This window comes from Triticum urartu, chromosome 2 (genome assembly GCF_003073215.2).
Source record: "Triticum urartu cultivar G1812 chromosome 2, Tu2.1, whole genome shotgun sequence".
Taxonomy (NCBI): domain Eukaryota; kingdom Viridiplantae; phylum Streptophyta; class Magnoliopsida; order Poales; family Poaceae; genus Triticum; species Triticum urartu.
The window spans coordinates 565,982,027-566,000,794 of record NC_053023.1 but is presented as its reverse complement, the minus strand read 5'-3'; the positions used below and the strand labels follow the sequence as shown (position 1 = coordinate 566,000,794).

The following is an 18,768-nucleotide window of genomic DNA, read 5'->3' as shown; positions in this document are numbered from 1 at the left end:
GTACCGGTTGACTAGTACAACCGGTGTTTGGAGCGGTTGTACCGCTCCAGAATTGGTCCGAAGGTTGTACCGGCCCTGTACCGCTCTACCACCTGTCTGGGTTCTTTTGTGGAGCGATTCTTGGGCGGTTGTGGAGCGGTTGTACCGGTTAGTTTAGTTTAACCGGTACTACCAGTTCCCCGGGCTGTTGTACCGCTTAGGGATTTTTTTCCTATAGTTTTCTGCACATAACGGGCAGATTCTTGGGGACCTATAAAAGGGGGTCTTCTTCCCCATTGGACCCCATCCTTTGAGCTCGTGTTCTTCCCCCATTGTTGACCTTCTTTGATCTTGCTTTCTCTCAATCCCTCCAATGATTCTTGCTAGTTCTTGAGGGAAAAGAGAGAGGAGATCTAGATCTACGTTTCCACCAATCACTTTCTCCTCTATGTGAGGGGAACCCCTTGGATCTAGATCTTGGAGTTCTTGGTGTTCTCCTTCTTGTTCTTCCTCTCATTTTCCTCCCTAGAATTTGTTGCTTTGGTGGGATTTGGGAGAGAAGGACTTGGGCACTCCGTGTGCCCTTGCCATTGCATTTTGTGCATCGATTTGAGTCCTCCACGGTGATACGTGGAAGTTACAAGTTGAGAATCTTATTACTCTTGGGTGCTTGGTACCCTTGAGCCTGTTCCTCTTGGGTGCTTGGGCGCCCTAGATGGTTGGTGGTGTTCGGAGCTCAATCATTGTGGTGCAAAGCTCCGGGCAAGCGTCGGGGTCTCCAATTAGGTTGTGGAGATCGCACCGAGAAATTTGACGGGTTCCGGTGACCGCCCCCAAGGGTTGCCAAAGTGTACACCGCCCCAAGGGTTTCCATTTGTATGGGTTCGGTGACCGCCCTCAAGGGTCCCTTAGTGGAATCACGACATCTTGCATTGTGCAAGGGCGTGAGGAGATTACGGTGGCCCTAGTGGCTTCTTGGGGAGCATTGTTCCTCCACACTGCTCCAAACAGAGATTAGCATCCGCAAGGGTGTGAACTTCGGGATACATCGTCGTCTTCACGTGCCTCGGTTATCTCTTACCCGAGCCCTTTACTTATGCACTTTACTTTGTGATGGCCATATTGTTTTTTGACATATATCTTGCTATCACATAGTTGCTTATCTTGCTTAGCATAAGTTGTTGGTGCACATAGGTGAGCCTAGTTGTTTTAGGTTTTGTGCTTGACAAATTAACCACTAGGTTTATTCCGCATTTGTTCAAGCCTAAACCATAATTATTTTAAAGCGCCTATTCACCCCCTCCCCTCTAGGCGACATCCTTGATCTTTCATCATTCATACACGATCTCGAGGTATATCACCGTCTACTATGTAATCCATCCATAATAAATACAAACAAAGCAGGACATAGGATTTTACTTCTTCGACATGGCTTGAACCTATGTAAACATCGCGTCCCCTCTCTATCATGTTACCATCATGCCAAGACTATCATCTCGGGACCCCTATCTGAGATCTGTCATATTCGACTCCGTCATTGGTTGCCACTGCATGTCCCTCTCATAGTCGCCGCGGTGCAGTGTGAATTCTGACCAGCTCCGGCATGATCTACGCGTCGAAACGAATCTTCTTCGCCACCTTGGCTGGTCACCTCGCCCATGCCAAGGACTACACTTCATGCCAGTCTTGTCATAAATTGATAGACATCTTCATCAACATCAACTTCGATTCAACAAATATTAGGAAGAATCGTTCATGGAGCTCGGGGGCTCAATGTCAACATTGCCCTTGGGTGACCATCCAGATTTTCGGGACAACAGATTTGTGTGAGCATCGTTTTTGAAGAACGCTTTGGTGGAATTGTGCAGAACTGAGTGTACAACGACCCCGTAAAACTTCATCGTGTTGTGACAGTGGAATCTCTGGCAATCGCTGATACACTGCGGCTCTGACGAATCTGGGCGGAATCCGCACGAGTTTAGGACCATGAGTCTGGCTGCCAACTTAGACATCCTTTGGAAGATCCAACCATTGGTATGCTACGGAACTTATACGTTGACAACCTCTCAAAAATTTCAGCTGCATCGGACGGTTCAAACTCTGCCAACCGCTCGACGAGTGCATCAATTCTCGAATCTGTTTTCTACGTGAAAATGAATCCGACCCGAATTCATGTTTTTTCATGAATGAGTTATCAGACATCCTTTTTGGAGAATTTTTTTTGTAGGGTATTGTATTTTGATCTCAATCGTGCCTACATTTTTGAGCTTTTTCTGAGGTGCTCTTCACCGACGCGTCGGTGTTAAACCGGGCCAACCTCGTTGCTCCATGGATGTCGACCTGCGCTAGCCACGCCATTGCTTCGTCAGCCAACGTCAACCAAGTCGCATCGCCACCTCGGATAGTCGAGCAAGAGTTCGGGATCGCCAAGATCACATCGTTGCCACATAGAGTGCACGGGTTGGGCGCGCTGGCATCGTCGCGTCGTTACTTCTTCAAGCCGGCGTCGATCAAGTCACGAATTCCGACTTGCGTCGGCATCGCCGCGTTGTCTCTTCATCAAGCCGGCGTCCACCAAGCCGACCTGCTTCCTCACATCGGTGGACATGGGGGCTCGGACACTACATCGCCGACCTGCCCTGCCACCTCGGATGGTTGGGGCTTCGCCATCGCTTCATCAATCTGCTCCGGGGGCTCCGGCGTCACGCCGCCGACCTATTTCATCATGACACTTGGGCCGAGGACTTCGCCTTGCTACGACAATTGTGTCGTGTTGTTACTTCGATGGGCCTAGCTCCTCGCCCCGCCACTTCGGAACGGCTTGGGGGCTAGGACCTCGTCCCGCCGCAAGCTCGAACCGCATCATCAACGCCTGGAACATAGACCGACGAAGTCGCTTTCATGCTAAAAAAATCAATTTTCAATTTTTCGGTCCGGCCAAGCATTATACTTGTGTAAAACAAAAAAACTTTGTTAAAAATGTTGTTTTTAAACACTTCCTTTACCCAAGTCAACAGAGAGCGCTTAAATTTATATGTCGTTTTATAATAAGTGTTTTCTTCTTAGTCGTTGTAAAGTCTTTTTCTACTAGTCATTTTTTGGCTCGAGTTCACGGTCAAATAGCAGGATAGCCTGACTTCTCCATATGCCGCTCGATTTTAGTTCACTAAATTGGCCTGAGAAGCACCCCACCTTCGGAAAATGAAGGTTGAAGCCAAAGGCTGGCCCACTCGAAGCCCGGAGATTCAAACGTATCATGTAAGCATGACGGAAACACAAATTAATTTTAAGAGCAATTTCAGATTAGCACCAAAAAACTTGAATTGGTTCAAATGTAAAACTTCTACATAGGTCTTTTGGTTTTTGAAGCTACACTTCTAACCTATTTTGTATGCTTTTTTAGGAGGCAGGACATCCTCTTGGCCGAGGTGTACTGCGTGTTATTCTGCTCCAGAAACATTTTTTTCTACCCACAGTTCGGCATCTTCTCTGCCGAGTTCACCTCGGTGATGGCGACACGCAAACACCGACTGAACAAGTTCTCGATGAGATGATCCTAGGGTCAGCCATGTTGGCCAACCTAAGTATCGGGGGCTACCGCATTAACAATTCAATGTAGTTTTTTTTCAAATGTAATATGGTTTTTGAAGATATTACAACCCTCATGTCTCAGGTCGGTTGGCCGCACCCGACGCGAGTCTCGGGGGCGACGTTCGTGTATCCGGACTCTAGCACTTATATATGCATGTATTGAATGGCTTCCATGACCTGAATAGATACGCGCGGTTTGCGGGTCACGTTGGAGATGCCTAACATGTCATCCATCGTGGTCTACCCCTGATATTGGTGCAGCGCTTGGACGCACACGTCTGGCAGTCCAAAAACATCCTGGGTCAACCCCGTCGGTCGTGCAAAGGATTTCTATCTCGTGCGAAGCTGCATCCACAACGGAGTAAAATCGTTCTCACGATTTTGATCCCGTGTAGGCCCATCACAGCATTTAACCAAAGGTTAAATACTCTTTGGGCGGAACAATGGCATCCTCGAGCTGGTTTGCCCGAGTGGTTAAGGGGGAAGACTTAAGGGCATGTACAATGCATAGCCCCAAGGTGATGCCTCGCATGTCATGTAGGATCGGATATAACGTAAAGTAGGTTCGGATAGGGAAGCGGGATCCTCTTCAAGAGGCGGGTGCTTAAACAGAAAAAGTATGGTCCGGTGACAAAAACTGAAAAGGTTGAGTGAAAAGTAGAGATGCATGTGTACTAGACTCTTTATTTTCTATTTCTTAATGAGGCCCACTAGTGATAGTTTGCATTGGAGGGAAAAAGTTAATGTAGATGCCTCAAATTATTATTTTTCATGGGACATATGTATCCATATGCCACCATTGTACATGCCCTAAGATCTTCCGCACATAAGTGCGCGCGGGTTCAAACCCCACAGCCAGCATATGTTTTGGTTTACGTTATTTAAGTTAAATAGACTTTGTGCGGATGATTGTCATCTCTGAGCTGGTTTGCCCGAGTGGTTAAGGGGGAAGACTTAAGATCTTCTGCACATAAGTGCGCGTGGGTTCGAACCCCACAGCCAGCATATTTTTTGTTTACATTTTTTACGAGTTTTTTTTTTGTAGGATCGTGGGGATCAGCTGTGTTAAGCAAAAGCATTGGCGACGCTTCGCCAAACATCAAGCTGTTTGATTAAAAAAATATCAAGCTGTTGTAATAAACTCTCTAAAGTAAAAAAAAAATTGACAGCAAAACGACTTTATTTCTCACAATAGATAAGTCATTTACATGCAAGTGAGAAATAAAATCAGGGATAGTCTCCTCCCAAAAACTAGACAATCTTGTACTATAGCTATATCTAGCTAGTTCATCTGACGTGGCATTTGCTTCCCGGAAACAGTGCATGAAGACCTCCTTTGCAAATTCCCCTGATAAATCTTTGCATTCTGCAAGTAGCGCAACATCACTTCCCTGGTAACAGTCAGGTCGGTTGATCGCGTCCATGGCGAAGCTGCAATCTGATTCCACTTGCACACTACTACATCCAATCTGCCCTGCCAGATACATCCGGTTTCTAATGGCATACTAGTAAGTAGCGCATGCTCTGCATGCTTAGAATCAGTTCCATCTCAATGTTAAATTTCAGGACATCTCAAAACTTCATTACTGATTATCACAATGTTGCAAACTTATCTAGTTTTCTGCCGGTATGGCAAGCAATAAATGAATTCAATAAGTCGTCCATTGAGATATATATGAGTTCCCCCACAAAAAAAGAGATATATATGAGTTATTAAATTGTGAGAAGAACAATTATCTGACTATAAAATTTATTTGAAAAAATTGAATTTAAAATTTTAAGAAAGATACATACACGGATCTCCATAATAAGTCTGGACAGATCATTTCCATATTTGTTTTACTCCAGTATATTTCCTCTGAATTGTGTCATGACAAAAATATAAACTACTGCATGAATTGATTTCCTGTATGAAATTTTCTTATATACAACAAAAGTGTATTTTTGCGAGGTACAACAGAAGTTTTTGTTCTGCTTTTTTTTCTTATTTCCACCCCCTACAATATTTTCCAAGATAAATGTTTATCACCGTGTTTCATGGTTGAGACTCTGACTTCTCTTTCTCCATCCAAAACTCTAATCATCCCACCAAATATGCATATGCCAACCACGCCATTCCCCAAGTCAGTCATTACCTTGCACTACAGCAAACTCTAAGAACTCTCCCAAAACATCACATCGCTCCTTTTTTTAGGGGAAAAAGCCACTTTATTCCTCGAATTCCATAGACAGTAGGATAGAAGTTGTACTATGTGGGTGGCCAAACCACACATGACGCCCCGGGGCTAGAACGAGGGCGTGTCTAGCTAAGCTATGCGCTTCTAAATTAACTTCTCTTTTTTCAAAAATAAAGTTACAAGCATAAGGTGCTGATCTCGCGTTGATCTCCTTAATGATTACTCCATACTTCCCTTGGTTGTCGTTTCTTATATCTCCAATCACCTATTTTGAGTCTGAGGAGACAACAAAACTTTGGAGATGGAGGTCTTGAGCCAATGAGATTGCTTCTCGGCAGGCTATTGCTTCCAGCATGGCAGGATCGCTGACTCCATAAATTGTTAGGGCTGAACTACCCAGGTAATGCCCATTGGCATCGCCCGACAGACCGCAGCAGCCAGCAGCTGAACCAGTATGTTGGTGGCGCACCCCCGCATCAACGTGTATTTTTGCAAAGTTCGTCGGAGGTGCTCTGGGCCGATGTGCACTGGCTCTTCCCTCTGTCGGTGGTCTCATGCTAGTGTTTCTTGGCCTCTGATCTCCTGTCATAGCAAGGTCTGACATAAAACGATCTATGAACCCTTTTATCGCATGTGGTGTTTGGAAAATGGCCTCGTGTATTGCTTTCCTCCTTGAGGACCACAGAGCCCAAAGGGAGACTGCCGCCAGTACAAACTTCTCATGTGGGAGCTTTTCCATGAGAGTAAACAACCAGTTTTTAGCCCTGGTTCAGTTGTTGCGATCAAGCTGCATCCGATATCCTCGTCGACGAGTGCCCATGTACTCCGCGAGACCGAGCACTCTAGGAGGGAGTGCCTCCATGAATCAGCTGCACCGCACAGTCCGCAACAGCTCGAGGTGGACATGTGTCTGCGATGTCTGACGTCTTCCGTTGGGAGGGAGTGTTTCGCCAATCTCCATAAAAACATTCTGACTTTCGATGGGACCTGAGTCTTCCAAAGCGCCTTCCATGATCCTTCTTCCAAGCTTGTACTCGAAGAACCGGGTACTCCTTCCAGCCAGGCTTCTCGTCTGTGCTTCGTGGTAAACAGCATCCTGTACGCGGACTTGACCGTGAACATCCCGTTCCTCTCATGCATTTCATTGTGCATACTGGAATGCTCATTATGGCTTTGACATCGAAATGCAAGAAGGTACTTTCAAGTCGTCCTCTGTTCCATGTTGCAGATGTATGATCCAGGAGGTCTGCCACTAGGACCGGTGGGTTGGCAGATAAGCACACATAAGGTCGCATCATCTCCTCGCGGGGTATCGAGTTATCCTCCCATATGTGTGTGCTTTGACCATTTCCAATCCTCCTTATGAGTCCTTGTTTCATTGTATCCCTTCCCTCTATGATGGCTCTCCAAACTTGGCTGGGATGGCCGCCCAATGTTGCTTCAAGGATGGATGTATTTGGGTGATAAACACTTTTGAGCAGACGGGCACTCAAAGTTTCATGATTCTGTAGCAATCGCCATGCTTGTTTGGCGAGCATCGCCAAGTTAAAGAGCTCAAAATCTTTGAAACCCAATCCTCCCATGCCTTTTGGTTGAGTCATGGCCTCCCATGACACCCAATGGGGTTTGCGCTGCCCATTCTTACTCCCCCACCAGAATTTCCTTATTAGCATGTTCAAATGCTCGCAAAGTCCTCTCGGCAGTTTAAAACATGACATTGAAAACACGGGCACAACTTGAGCAACCGACTTTACAAGCACCTCCTTCCCTGCAGAGGACAACGTTCTCTCTATCCATCCTTGGATCTTTCCCCATAGGCGGTCCTTAAGATATTTAAAGGCACCATTTTTTTGAGTTCCCCACATCCGAAGGCATGCCCAAATATTTTTCTGAGAGGGTTTCATTTGGTACATTCAACACTGCTTTTATATCATGACGAACACTGTCAGGCACTCCCTTACTGAAAAATATGGATGATTTTGTGTAGTTTATGCGCTGACCTGTGGCCTGGCAGTAGATATCCAACACCTGGTTTACCTCGGTAGCTCCCACACTATTTGCCTTGAAAAATAACAGGCTGTCATCTGCGAATAGGAGGTGGTTAACAAGCGGTGCCGAAGTAACCACTTGTATTCCACACAAATTGGATGACTCACTCTTTGATTTTAAGAGGCACGAAAGGTCCTCTACTGCTAGCAAGAACAAGTATGGGGATATCGGGTCCCCCTGTCGGATCCCTCTTAAGGTATGAAACTCTTTTAGCTTCTTACCATTGAACATCATAGATTAGCACCTCTGTGTGTGAGTTGGCACCTCGCTCCTGCTAACGCGATTAGCACACATGCTGCCAGGCGCTCATGGACTGCATGTCCATGCGTATGTTCGACCCGGCCTGCTACACACACAGATGGATAACAGCAGCAAGCAGGTGAACCTTCCCTATATTGATAGTCTGTGGACCAGTAGATGGTTCTGGAAAACAGCAGAATCTTCAACGCCACTGCAGATGCACTGTAGCTAGTACTGTAGATGCGAATCCCTGCATTTTGAACCATTGGATGGACTATATCAACGGTTCACATTCATTCCCGGTCTTGAGATTCAAAATTTTAGAAATGGTACACTATATAGTAGTATAGAATAAATTTCTGCGGAGTCCACAGACATCTCGAGCTATAGCTCCTGTAGCTCCATCCCCATTCTCCCGCGAAAATGATGCGTCCACATTTATCTTAACTGTCCCCCTACTGGGTTTCTTCCACATAAAATCACCTGTTCGATCTTTATGCTTTGGACTGTAGGCTCTAAGTAATTAGTTGCAAGCACACGAATAGAAATCGATGTTCGTCCTGGCATTTGAATGGTTTATCCTTTGACAAACTCTCGCCTCTGCCACCATATATACCAGGTAGCCACCATTAGCAATTCAGGATTCGGTATCTCCTTCGAGCCCCTCTCTGTCCTGGCTAACACCTCCATCGTTACCGATCCTGATATATCTTGAGACACTGCATGACACACTATTTCATTCAGTCCCAAAGCTCTCCAGACATCTCTTGCTTTGCGACAGGTGAAAAGACAGTGTTGGATGTCTTCATGTCCCACCTGACATAATGGGCACTGTGTCATACAGGGAACATGGCGCCTAGCTAAAATTCCATAACAGGGAAGGGATCCGCGTAGAACCTTCCAGGCGAAGTGCTTGATCTTCCCTGGGATGCATAAATTCCAGTTAGTCTTCCATATGGGGTTAATCTGGGCATTACCTTGGCCATCTGGTCATATTAATCTGCCTCCAAATTGGTGCTCAAATTCCCTATGGTAAAGCCGACTTGACCGAAAAAGTCCCCAACCTTGTATAGTTCCATGCCACGAAATCATCCATACCTTGTACATGTAAGGGTATTTGCAATATCCGTTGAACGTCCACTGGTGAAAAGTTATCCCTGGTCAGAATTTCATCCCATTGGCCTGTGTGTGGATCAATATGCTCCTCAACCTTGCTCAACATGACAGCCCCGCGAGGGGTAATCACTTTATGTGTCACGCTAGCGGGGATCCAAGGATCCCGCCAAATATCAATTTTTTTCACCTGTGCCCACACGCCAAATGCATCCACATTTGAAAGTTTGTATTCCTGCCACAATGCTTTGCCAAGTGAATGAATAACCTTTCTTTGGCCCAGCCTTCAGAATATTTCCATCCGGATAATATTTCGAACTCAATACACGTGCACACAAAGAATATGGGTTCTGAATAAGGCGCCAACACTGCTTTGCTAACATAGAAAGGCTGAAACTATGTAGGTCCCTAAATCCAAGTCCCCCTTTGTTCTTCGGAATGCACATCTTCCACCATGCATACCAATGCATCTTCTTCTTCTCTTCATTATCTCCCCACCAAAACCCTGAGATCTTATCAGTGATAGCTTTACAAATTTTTATAGGGAGCTTAAAAACTGACATCACATAAGAAGGAATTGCCTGAGCCACTGATTTTACCAATATTTCTTGACCTTGCATTGATAGGATTTTTTCCTTCCATCCCTTAGTCTCTGAAAGACTCTATCAACAAGGTGTTGAAAGCAATCACTTTTGTCCACACCAACCATTGTTGTCAGCCCCAAATATGTGTCAGATAGGGCCTCGGTAACAATGTTGAGCTCTCTACATATATCCTCTCTTAACACAAAATTTGTATTGGGGCTAAAAAATACACTTGACTTCACAGTACTAACCATCTGACCTGAGTTGCCGCAATATAAATCCAGCACCTTTTTAAGGGTGCTAGCATTCTGTGTATTGGCTCTCATCAATACTAGCGAGTCATCTATGAATAACAGGTGAGAAATAGATGGTGCGTTCCTGCTCACCTGAATACCTTCCAATCCACCACTTCCTCCTCGTGAGCCAACAAACTAGAAAGACCCTCAGAGCATAGTAAAAATAGGTATGGGTATAGAGGGTCTCCCTATCTCAGTCCTCTGGTCGGAATAAACTTGCCAGTCTCGGTGTCATTAAATCTCACTCTGTAACTAACTGAAGACACACACACTCCATTATCATGTCGATCCATTGCACATCAAAGCCCATCTTTATCATTATCTCCTTCAGAAAACCCCACTCAACTCGGTAATATGCTTTGTTCATATCCAACTTCACTACACAGAAGCCTTGAGATCCATGTGTTTTCTTTTTAATTGCATGAAAACACTCATATGCAACCTACACATTATCAGTTATTAGGCGACCAGGAATAAAAGCACTTCGTGTTTCAGAAATTATCTTGGGTAAAATTTTCTTAAGCCTATTTGCAAGCATCTTTGATACAATCTTATAAACCACATTGCGAAGGCTGATGGGTCTATACTGAGTGATTACCTCTGGGCACTCGACCTTTGGAATTAGTACAATATTTGTTGAGTTCCACCCATCCGGTATCTTCATCCCATTAATAGCAGCTAGGACCTCATCAGTTAGATCATCACCAATAATGTGCCAAAACATTTTAAAGAATAGTGCATGAAGCCCATCAGGGCCTAGAGCCTTCATATCTCCAATCTGGAAAAGAGCTTTGCGGACCTCCTCCCTAGTATATGCAGCAGTAAGGAATTCATTTATAGGCCATGTCACGCATGGTTTAACCGAGTTCAGAAGGCTGACGTCGGTTCCTAGCACATCAGACATAAAAAGACCAGTGAAATAATCACGAATAAGAGGTTTAGATTATCATTGCCTTCTATCCAGACATTACCCACACCCTTCAGTTTTTTATTAGGTTCCTCCTCCTACGAGCAGAAGCAAAATGTTGAAAGCAAGAGGAATTTCGGTCGCCTCAGTGAAGCCAGCTCACCCTTCCTCTTTGTGCCCAATATATTTCATCTTGCTCTAATAAGTTTTCAATCAACACAGCCAGTTCCTTCTACTTCATACTGACCTCGGTAGAGAAGGGTAAGCGCGTAAGCTCCTCGAGGTCTTTCTGAGCCTTCCTTAGCCGGGCACGAGGTCCTTTCAGAACTTGCTTGTCCCAAGCATGAAGGTCACGAAGCACTTCATCTATTTTTCATTTTTCTGAATTACACAAACCCCGATGGTTAGCCTTTTGCCAGGACGTTTTAATGATCTCTTCAACTGTATCTTCAGCCAGCCACCGGGCTTCAAACTTTTTCTTATGAATGGGGCTGCTGTCGGCCACTCCAGAAAGATGATCCATGTCAAGGAGTATGGGTCGGTGGTCCGACTTGCCCATTTCGAGATTACACAAACCTGCCAACGGATGCATGAGAATCCAACCGGCATTAGCCACGTCCCGATCAAGTCTCTCCCGTAGACCCCCGCGAAACCACGTAAACTTGTCACCCTCGTAGCCAATATCCTCTAACATACAATCTGAGAGTGCATCTTGAAAAGCTTGAAGTTGTGAATGATGTTGTGATAACCCACAAGTGTAGGGGATCGCAACAGTTTTCGAGGGTAGAGTATTTAACCCAAATTTATTGATTCGGCACAAGGGGAGCCAAAGAATATTCTCAAGTATTAGCAGTTGAGTTTTCAATTCAACCACACCTGAAAGACTTAGTATATGCAGCAAAGTATTTAGTAGCAAAGTAGTATGGAAGTAACGGTAACGGTGGCAAAAGTAACAGTAGCAGTTTTTATAGCAATCGTAATAGTGGCAATGGAAAAGTAACTAAGCAAAGATCAATATGTGAAAAGATCATAGGCAATGGATCAATGATGTATAATTATGTCGGATGTGATTCCTCATGCAACAGTTATAACATAGGGTGACACAGAACTAGCTCCAGTTCATCTGTAGGCATGTATTCCGAATATAGTCATACATGCTTATGGAAAAGAACTTGCATGACATCTTTTGTCCTATCCTCCCGTGGCAGTGGGGTCCTATTAGAAACTAAGGGATATTAAGGCCTCCTTTTAATAGAGTATCAGACCAAAGCATTAACACTTAGTGAATACATGAACTCCTCAAACTACGGTCATCACTGGGAGTGGTCCCGATTATTGTCACTTCGGGGTTGCTGGATCATAACACATAGTAGGTGACTATTGACTTGCAAGATAGGATCAAGAACTCACATATATTCATGAAAATATAATAGGTTCAGATCTGAAATCATGGAACTTGGGCCCTAGTCACAAGCATTAAGCATAGCAAAGTCATAGCAACATCAATCTTAGAACATAATGGATACTAGGGATCAAACCCTAACAAAACTAACTCGATTACATGGTAAATCTCATCCAACCCATCACTGTCCAGCAAGCCTACGATGAGATTACTCACGCACGTCCGTGAGCATCATGAAATTGGTGATGGAGGATGGTCGATGATGACGATGGCGACGGATTCCCCTCTCCGGAGCCTTGAACGGACTCTAGATCAACCCTCCCGTGGAAGATTAGGGCTTGGCGGCGGCTCCGTGTAGTAAAATGCGATGAATCCTTCTCCCTGATTTTTCTCTCCTCGTAAGTGAATATATGGAGTTGGGGTTGAGGTCGGTGGAGTCCCAGGGGGCCCACAAGGCAGGGGGTGCGCCGGGGGGGGGGGGGGCTGCACCCTTGTGGACAGGGTGTGGGCCCCCTAATGTTGATTCTTTTGCCAGTATTTTTTATTAATTCCAAAATGTGTCTCAGTGGATTTTCAGGTCATTCCGAGAACTTTTATTTTTGCACAAAAATAACACCATGGCAATTCTGCTGAAAACAGCGTCGGTCCGGGTTAGTTCCCTTCAAATCATGAAAGTTAGAATCCAAAGCAAGGGCAAAAGTGTTTGGAAAAGTAGATATATTGGAGACGTATCAGCTCCCCCAAGCTTAAACCTTTGCTTGTCCTCAAGCAATTCAGTTGACAAACTGAAAGTGATAAAGAAAAACTTTTACAAACTCTGCTTGATCTTGTTGTTGCAAATATTTAAAGCCAGCATTCAAGTTTTCAGCAAAGATCATGAACTAACCATATTCGCAATAACATTTAGGTCTCATGTTTACTCATATCAATGGCATAATCAACTAGGGAGCAATAATAATAAATTTCAGATGACAACACTTTCTCAAAACAATCATAACATGATATAACAAGATGGTATCTCGCTAGCCCTTTCTGAGACCACAAAACATAAATGCAGAGCACCCCTGAAGATCAAGGACTGACTAGACTGTAATTCATGGTAAAAGAGATCCAATCACAGTCATACACAGTGTAAATTAATAGCAATGCATGCGAATGACAGTGGTGCTCTCCAACTGGTGCTTTTTAATAAGAGGATGATGACTCAACATAAAAGTAAATAGATAGGCCCTTCGCAGAGGGAAGCAGGGATTTGCAGAGGTGCCAGAGCTCGAATTTTGAAACAGAGATAAATAATATTTTGAGTGTCATACTTTCATTATCAACATAACAACCAAGAGATCTCGATATATTCCATGATACACACATTATAGGTGGTTCCCAAAACGAGTGGTAAAGTTTATACTCCCCCACCACCAACAAACATCAAACCATGGCTTGTCCGAAACAACGAGTGCCTCCAACTAACAACAATCCTGGGGGAGTTTTGTTTGCAATTATTTTGATTTGAGCATGGGACTGGGCATCCCGGTTACCTGCTATTTTCTCATGAGTGATGAGCGGAGTCCACTCATCGTGAGAATAACCCACCTATCATGGAAGATATAGACATCCCTAGTTGATACATGAGCCATTCGAGCATACAAAACGGAATTTCATTTGAAGGTTTAGAGTTTGGCACATACAAATTTACTTGGAACGGCAGGTAAATACCGCATATAGGAAGGTATGGTGGAATCATATGGAATAACTTTGGGATTTATGGAAATGGATGCAGAAGCAGTATTCCTGCTTAGTACAAATGAAGGCTAGAAAGAGACAGGGAAGCGACCAACTAGAGAGCGACAACAATCGTGAACATGCATTAAGATTAATCAATAATGAGTGCAAGCATGAGTAGGATATAAATCACCATGAACATAAATATCCTGTAGGCTATGTTGATTTTGTTTCAACTACATGCGTGAACATGTGCCAAGTCAATCCACTCGAATCGTTCAAAGGAGGATACCACCCTATCATACCACATCACAACCATTTTAATAGCATGTTGGCACGCAAGGTAAACCATTATAAACTCCTAGTTCATTAAGCATGGCATGGGAAACTATAATCTCTAATTGTTATTGCAAACATGTTTCATTCATAATAGGCTGAATCAGGAACGATGAACTAATCATATTTACAAAAACAAGATAGGTCGAGTTCATACCAGTTTCTCTCATCTCAATCAGTCCATCATATATCGTCATTATTGCCTTTCACTCGCACGACTGAACGGTGTGGATAATAATAATAGTGCACATGCATTGGACTAAGCTGGAATCTGCAAGCATTTACTACAAGGGAGAAGACAAAGTAATATGGGATCTTGGTTAAATCAACACTAATGCATATGAGAGCCACTTAACATTGGTCTTCTCCTCTCGACCCCCAAAGAATAAGAAAAGAAATAAAACTATTTACACGGGAAAGCTCCCAACAAGCAAAAGAAGAACGGGAAATCTTTTTGGGTTTCCTTTTAATTACTACTACTACATGCATGGAAAGTAAACTAGCTAAAAGGTACAACTATTTTTTTGGTTTTTCTTAAGGTTTTTCAAACACACAAGAAGAAGGCTTAGAAAAGAAAATAAACTAGCATGGATAGTATAGTGAAAAAGTATGAGCACTGACAACTAGAATGAGTGTGAACATGAATGTAATGTCGGTGAGAAATACATACTCCCCCCAATCTTAGGCTTTTGGCCTAAGTTGGTCTATGGCCACTGCTGGCCTGGCGGATATACAAAGTCGTAGCTGGGGTTGTACTGAGATGCAGCAGCTACTGCCTGAAGAGCTGCAGCTTGGAGGCGAGATGCCTCCGTCCTCCTCTCATACTCGTTCGCCTCCTCCCTGGTTATAACATATCTCCTTTTTGCCTGAAAGTTAAAGAAAGTAGGAGTAGGGAGGGCAACATGGACAGTGCGTTGTCTGTCAAAGATTAGTCGGTACTGGAGGAACTGTTCATTCCTCTCAAGAAACTGATGGCGAACCATAGCACTATAATCTAGATAAGCAGGAGGCAACTTCATATCATTTCCACGTACAGGTACTGACGATGAGATGTACCTAGGCTAGGGTAATAGGTCTGACCTAGACGCCCTTCCCAAGGACACTACCCTAAGATCAACAGCATTCAAAGCATAGCAACATCCACCGACTGGAATCACCTCAGAGTGTAATCCACTCGACCAACAACTCCACTCGGATAACCCAATTCCATTCGACCGCTATATCATCATTCGACCGTACAAGAAACCACTCGGAGCATAGAAGACCTAAAGTCACTCAGAATGGCAACAATTAGGCGTTCACTCTGTAGCGTTAATGATCATTTATATGACTTTATTGCTGGCGTTACCAGTAACATCCCACCTTAATGTACATTGAACCCCTTGTAACGTGGCCGAGCTGGGGTCCTGGCGCACTCTATATAATCCACCCCCTCCACTGAGACAAGGGTTCGCACCCCCTGTAACTTCATGCATAATCCAGTCGACCGCCTCAGGGCACCGAGACATAGGGCTATTACTTCCTCCGAGAAGGGCCTGAACTCGTAAATCTTGCGTGCACAATCTCGCTGTAGCTAGGATCTTGCCTCCTCCTACGTACCCCCCTTTCTATGGTCAGACCTAGAACCACGACAATTGACGCCCACCGTGGGGCAGGTGTCTTAGCGACTTCCGGTGTGGTTGCGATTTTTTCCGATTCCCATCATCATGGTTTCCGGCGGAGGTTTGGTTGAGGGCCGCGAGATCCATCTCGACACGCTCGTTTTCATCGCCGACGACTCCGCTTGGCTTCAAGAAGCTCCCCTCGATGTCGAGGCGCTCCCTGTTCGTGGGGCGACCCACTTTCGGGCGTGCGTCCGTGGTGTCCTTCTGCGGCAACCGTCGACCCAGTATCGGCCGGCTCCCGCAACGTCTTCGCTCCCCTCTGCTCGTCGCCGCAAGAGATCCGGTCGATCATGGCTTCAGTGGTGGATTAAGCATGCGGTGGCTCTCCAGTCGGCCACCCCTCAAGTCGCGGCAATTGAGCCCGACGAATCTCTCTACGGGTTGTTTGATCTGTCGACTGGCTCCGTCGAGACACTGTCTGAGTGTGACAACAGCAACCCTGCAGCAAAAGTCCTGATGGTCGACACGCCTTGCAGTCCGCCTCGTTTCCGCCACAACGACGGCGGCAATGGTGGTGGTGATCCGTCGCATGTTCACGAGGAATATCGTCCTCAAGCCCTTACTTCGCAGCAGCGAGAGGAGCTGCATCATCGTAATACGGAGGCACTCCACACTCCCATTGTTGCGGAAACCTCTGAGGCTTGGGCCTTGGAGGCTGCACGCCTGGCCACTTTGGCTGAGCGCGCGCGGCTGGAGAACCTTCAGCATTCAGTCGACGAACGCGCTTGACAACTGGTCCCTGAATCCAGTTGACGACAGCGGCAATTGTCCCCCCCCCCCCGAACATCAGGTATACTGTACTCCAATTCAGAATCTTACTACTGCAGCCCACATAGCAGAGTCAATCCAGCCATCCCAATCAGAGGCTGGAAGGGGTTTGATGCAAATTCGAGCGCTGCTCCGAGCAGCGGGAAAGCAGAACACACTAGTTTCCCAGTCGCGCAACAGGATCCATAGCAGATTTGTGGTAGTAGACACTGTCCAGTCAGCCCACAGCCCAAGATCGCCTCTGCGGCGTGAGGGCCGAGGACACCGTCAAGAGCAGTACAAGGGTCGCAACCACGAGCAATATGATCATCGGTTCGGTCGTGAGGACCGCCGTCGAGTGCCCATGCCCCTCTGAGGGGCGGATCATATGCACCCCAGCAACCCGATGACAGGCGTCCGTATGTTGATGAGCGAAGACATCCAGTCGACCCCAGAGAACCTGGATTTGATGCAAGGTCAATTTCTGTACAAGGTCTGGTCGACCGGAACAGAGCTCACAGAGAAGGACAGGACAGAGATCGACCAACAAGTAGTCGAGTACATGTATCAGGACCTGAGTGTTTCAGCAGTGCCATCAGGGCCGCAGAAATCCCTCCCAACTTTAGGTTGGCGACTGGGGTAAGTAAGTTTACCGATGAATCCAAACCTGACACTTGGCTAGAGGATTGCCGAGTGGCTGTATAGATTGGTGGCGGTAATGATGAGGTAGCCATGAAACATCTTCCTTTGATGTTGGAAGGGTCAGCCAGAGCTTGGTTGAATCAGTTGGCTCCTGGCAGCATATTCAGTTGGGAAGAATTGGCCCGAGTGTTTGTTAGGATGTTTGAGGGCACTTGCAAGCATCCTGCAGGGCTGACAGAATTGCAACATTGTGTTCAGAAACCAAATGAAACTTTGAGGGATTACATCCATAGGTGGACCACTTTACACCACACAGTGGAAAACGTGTCACCACACCAAGCAGTTTGCACCTTCAAGGAGGGTGTTCGGTATAGAGAGCTTAACCTGAAATTTGGTCAGACAGGAGATATGACTCTGACCTGAATGATGGAAATAGCCCCTCGGTATGCTAACGGCGAGGAATAAGATCGATTCCGTAGTGGCAAGAACAAACCAGTTGCCCAAGACGTCGGAGGGGGTAATTCCAATCGAAAACAGAAGCGCAAGGCCGAACCCGCCACTCCTGGTGAAATCGCAGTGGTGACTCAGGCAAAATTCAAGGGAAAACCTAAAGGACCATGGGTCCCCCAAAAGGTGAAAGACTTGGTAGGAAATTATGTACTATATTTGCCATGTCATATACACACCAAGGTGGATGGAGAGGGAAACCTGATTTATCCCAAGCATACCACTCGACAGTGTCGACTCCTTATCCAGCAATTCCGAGAGGGCCAGCCCAACGAGAAAGAGAAAGAATCTGGTAAGGATGAAGACAAAGAGGAGGATGATGGTTTCCCCAATATCAATGCCACTTTGATGATTTTTGCTGACATTGAGAGCAAAAGCCGACTGAAAGTCATTAACAGAGAAGTAAACATGGTTGCCTCGGCAACGCCAACGTATTTGAAGTGGTCTAAGATTCCCATTACATTCGACCAATCCGACCATCCGGCACGTGTTGCTACCCTAGGGCGACAAGCATTTGTGGTCGACCCAGTTGTTGGGGGCACTCGATTGACCAAGGTCCTGATGGATGGTGGCAGTGGCTTGAACATTTTGTATGCCGAGACTCTCTGAGAGATGGGCATCCCGATGTCCAAGCTCAGTGAAAGCAATATGCGCTTCCACGGTGTCATCCCTGCGAAGAAAGCTGATTCACTCGGCCAGATCACTCTTGACGTGGTTTTTGGCGATTCGAAGAATTATCGCAAGGAAAAGTTGACATTTGAAGTTGTGGATTTTCATAGTGCTTATCATGCTATTCTGGGCGGGCCTGCGTTTGC

The 18,768-nt window shown here is 45.6% G+C and overlaps 1 non-coding gene across 1 annotated transcript; it reads left to right on the top strand.

The window, feature by feature from the left end:
- Window positions 1-4,492: 4,492 nt before the first annotated feature.
- Window positions 4,493-4,575, top strand: TRNAL-UAA. The gene has a single exon. It is a non-coding gene; the product is annotated as a tRNA-Leu (tRNA).
- The last annotated feature ends 14,193 nt before the right edge of the window (window positions 4,576-18,768 follow it).